Here is a 4,796-nt window from a genome sequence, read left to right as displayed (position 1 = left end):
TGAGTAGTGTTTTATAAAAGGTGTCTGCCTTTTTTATCCATGGTGTTTTCTGTCCAATTCCGACTTACGATCTTATTGTCCACTTTGGTATAGTCTGGTGTTTTAAATGTTAAAATAGTTATAAATACTGTTTTTCTTAACATTTTGTTGTTTAAATTTATTATTTATATACAAATATAGAACTGCATCTAGATATACGTGATTTACGGCAATGCTGATATTATCAAGAAAAGAATGGCTTTAATTATTTGGAGAATGGCCTATTTAAAATTAATTTAGCTGTTAGTTTAGCATATTCCAATACACTTGATTTTAATAGTCATGTTTATAATCTTCTGATAAATACCCTCTCAAAGGCACAGAAAGGTCAATGAAATGATTTATTGTAATTCAGTAAAATTTTCGAAAAATTCGGACACATACCGTCTGAATTGGTTTTTTATTTTTCATTTTTGTAGTAAACTTATTTATGTATTTAGATGCTTTTCGTTCTCTTGTATTGGCGAGACCGATAAAGTCTGAACAAATGTTACAACGCAGTAAGCTTAGATAAGATAAGATAAGATAAGATAAGATATTTTTATTTCCAATTATGGGCCCCAAAGGGCATAAACATTACAACATCAATAATTTTTTCATAATACAATACAAACAATGAGATAAAAAAAAAAAAGAAAAGTTAAACGAGAACTATTTAAGTTCTTAAAGAATACGTATATAAAGAATCTATAGTATGTTGTTTTTTTTAATACTAATGCATTTTATTGCAAGTGTGGTTGATATAGATAACAAACAAGCAGCCCAAAAAGAAAAAAAGAAAAATAGATATCCACATATGTATAGTACACAAAAAGTTGGATCAATTAAATATATAATAATTAGCCAAAAAGAAAGTAGAAATTAAACATGTCCATGACTCATCCTGTGTCAGCAGCAAATAGGAAAGCATTATGGTTTCCTAAAGGCAGCTGACACCAGGGGGCGATACCTTATGGGCCATAGGCATGTAAAATGTGTGTAAATGTCTCTTTCCTACCTGTATCAAAAGCAAACAAGGAAGCATCATAGGTAACTTGAATGCAGTTGATACCAGGGGACGATGCCTCAAGGATATAAGAGAACATTTGAATAAATAATATATCTTAACAATTTTTTTTTTTTTAATCGGCTAGTATGTTTGTGATATTCAGATGAATATAATTTTCTATGTCCAATCAAATGTATATACACACATAGATTTCCTTTAACTAATCTTCACTAAGGAAGATGTTTGTATATAAAATTACATATTATTTTAAGTAACTCAACATTTTCTACACTAAATAACCAGATAATTTTGCTTTGACTGTTCATATGATTAAAATAAGAATTATATTGTGCAATACTAGCTAACATACAATTTCTATCATCCTCAAATTTGTTACAATCAAATAGAAAATGAGCCTCATCTTCGACAGTATTGGAAGAACATTTATTACATATTCTGTTAATTCGGGGAATACCCTGATATCTACCTAATTCTATTTGTAATCTATGAGAAGATACACGTAATTTAGTAAAACTTCTTCTAAGTTCAAAATTCTTGATCAATATTAGATATTTTTCAAAACCAAAATTTGTTTTATATAAAAGGTAGGTTTTCAGTTTACTGTCTGAAAATTTATCTATTTGTTTTTTCCAACAGCTAATAAACAATATTGATAGCTTGGTTTGTATATATTTCTTAAATTTGTATAAGGATTCACAAAATGGAGCATTTATGGCATTTGTATAGTCAATACCAAGTATTTTAAAAACAACATTTATTGAACCATACCATGATGTTATATTCATGTGATGTAGTGTCTTTGATTGTGTATATGCCTCTTTTAATAGAGGAAAATTATTACCTAAATTCTCTAATCTATACCAGTACAATAACATTCCTTTTATAATATTAAAATATATTGGAAATCTTCCAAGTTCAGATAACACTGCAGCATTTGTTGTTTTCTTGTGTACCCCAAGTATAAATTTACAAAATTTTATATGAAGTTTCTCACAGGGTAAACCTGCATATAATTTTTCAAAAGATATATCTTCCTTCTTACATTTAGAGGAAAGAGAATTAAACATCCCCCATATTTCGCTACCATATAATAAAATAGGTTTTACAGTGTGGTCAAAAACATGAATACTTGTTTTTACATCAGGATTAAGTGATAAAAGATCTTTCCTTAATTTGAAATGAGCTTTCAGGGATTTTTTGTATAGTTCATTTTGAGCATAACTGAATGAACCAGATGAGCTTAAATATAAACCTAGGTATTTGTATTTTGAAACACATTCCAGATTTATATTCTGAAATGTGAATATCTGTTTTACATGTCTGCCTGCCTTGTTGAAAATCAGCACCTTTGTCTTATTAGTATTCACATTGAGACACCAATCTTTGCAAAATTTATCAAGCATTCCCAGCTTTTCTCGTAGTCCTTCAGCTGATGTAGATAATAAAACAATATCATCAGCATACATTAAACAATGTAGATCTTTGTCATTGACATTAACTGGGTCTCTAGTATCTGACAAATATCTGGGCAAATCATTTATGAATATCTTGAATAAATTCGGACTGAGGTTGTCACCTTGTTTGACTCCAATATCTAATGGGAAAAAATCACTTACTTGATTTTGAATTTTGACACATGATTTGCTAATTTCATACATACTTTTAATAATGTTATAAAAATAAGACCCAGCCCCAATATCTAGTAGTTTAATCTTGATCCCTGTATGTATAACAGTATCAAAAGCCTTCTGAAAATCAACAAAACAGGCAAACAGTCTACCTTCTTTTGAATTACAGTATTTGTTAATAAGACAGTTTAAAATAAACATATGATCTGCAGTTCTGGCTTTCCTTGTGAATCCAATTTGACTATCATGTATAATATTATGTTCCTGAAGAAATTTGTCCAGTCTTAGACTTAATATTCTATTAAAAAGCTTTCCAATTGCACTTGTTATTGTTATTCCTCTATAATTGTTAGGGTCACTTGTATCGTTGCTTTTAAAAATTGGTGTAATATAACCTTCAGCCCAAGATGTTGGGTATATACCTGAAGACAGACAAGTATTAAACATCTGTTGAAAACTTTTTAAAAGGAAAGTCTGTCCATTCTTTATCATATTATTACTAATGTTATCCAAGCCTGATGATTTATTGCATTTTAAGTGTGAAATGGCTTTGGATATTTCAGACTCAGTGATAACGGAGTCCAACTCGTTGAAACATTTTGAGTTTTCTAACTGTTTCAGTTTTTCACATAGCTCTGTATATCTACTTTGAAATTCACCTTTCAGTTGTGACAACTTTTGGAAATGTGATATCAAAGTTGATGGTTGTACTCCACATTTTTTTTTAGTTTCATTTTTTTCCTGTAGTTCATTAATTAAGTTCCAATACAGTTTTGGATTCTCTTCGTGCAAGGAGTCCAGCTGACTAATCAATGATTGTTTGTATTGTTTGTATTTATATTTCCTTAGTTTGGAGTATTCACGATTCAGTTTATAAAAGTGATTTTTGATAATTGGATCATATGGAAATCTTGAATAAATTTTTCCATAATTAAGCAAGTTAGTTCGAGCTTGTTGTAAACTTGCGTCAAACCACTTTTTGTTTTTTTGTTTGTTTGTGTGTTTTTTTAAAGGTCGTTTAAGTGATAGATTTGCTGCTGATAAAAAGATGTTTGAAAGTTTTGATGATGCTTCATCTACTGATGTCTGAGTAAATTGAATTGTGCTGTTGTTGAATTCTAGTATGTAGTTTTGTAGTGTATCTGAAGAAAGTGTTTCTTGAAATTTTATTGCTGAACAGTCAGTCCAGATATAATTAGGTGTCATATTTTTCAACTGGATTGGAATATCATTTTCTCCAGGAACACAATATTTTGCAGATAATTCCCACTCAAGTTTACAATGACAATCAGATAATGTGGGAATAAATCTGGATACTTTAAAATACAGTACATTTTCAAGAATTTCTTCCGACACAGCAACATAATCAACCACACTTGCACCATTGGGGGTATAGCAAGTAAAATTACCAAATGTATCACCAAGAACTCTGCCATTTAAAATTCTTATTTGTTTACTAATGCAAAAATCCAAAACTTCTTTGCCTCTTTGATCAATTTTTTGGTCTCGACTTTTTCTTGTCATAATGTTTTTGTCAGTAGGGTATGTATCAAAAATTGGAGTAAATTTTGAATCATCGTTTACTATAAAGTCATTTTCAGAGCCTATTCTGGCATTAAAATCTCCACATAACAAAATTTCACCCATTTTTTTATACTGAAAGATATCTTTTTCTATGCATTCAAAAACATCAGAAGAGAGTTCTTGGGTATATTTAGACGTAACAGGGGGGTTGTACAGTACACAAATAAATAGGTCACTTTTAAATCCAAAAAAGGATTTTTCTAATTTAATCCATTGATAATCTGGATTACTGTTAATCAATATTTTGACATGAGGTTTAACGTGACTTTTCTGTAGAATGGCTATACCCCCAAAATGACGGTTATTATTTGATAATTTTCTACATATTGGATGATAATGAAATTTACCAATATTGTGTATTTGGGAATTATATCCCACATGAGTTTCGACTAAAAAAACAATGTCGTAATTCTCTATATGTTTCAGAAAAAGGGGATCCTCTGCTTTATTCATGCCCTTTGAAAATAAGCCACCTATATTCCAATAACCAAATTTTACAGATGATTGGTTTGATTTTGGCATTTTGGTTGATACAA

This window comes from Mytilus californianus, unplaced genomic scaffold, assembly GCF_021869535.1.
Source record: "Mytilus californianus isolate M0D057914Y unplaced genomic scaffold, xbMytCali1.0.p SCAF_2, whole genome shotgun sequence".
In the NCBI taxonomy this organism is placed as follows: Eukaryota; Metazoa; Mollusca; class Bivalvia; order Mytilida; family Mytilidae; genus Mytilus; species Mytilus californianus.
This window is presented reverse-complemented; position numbering follows the sequence as displayed.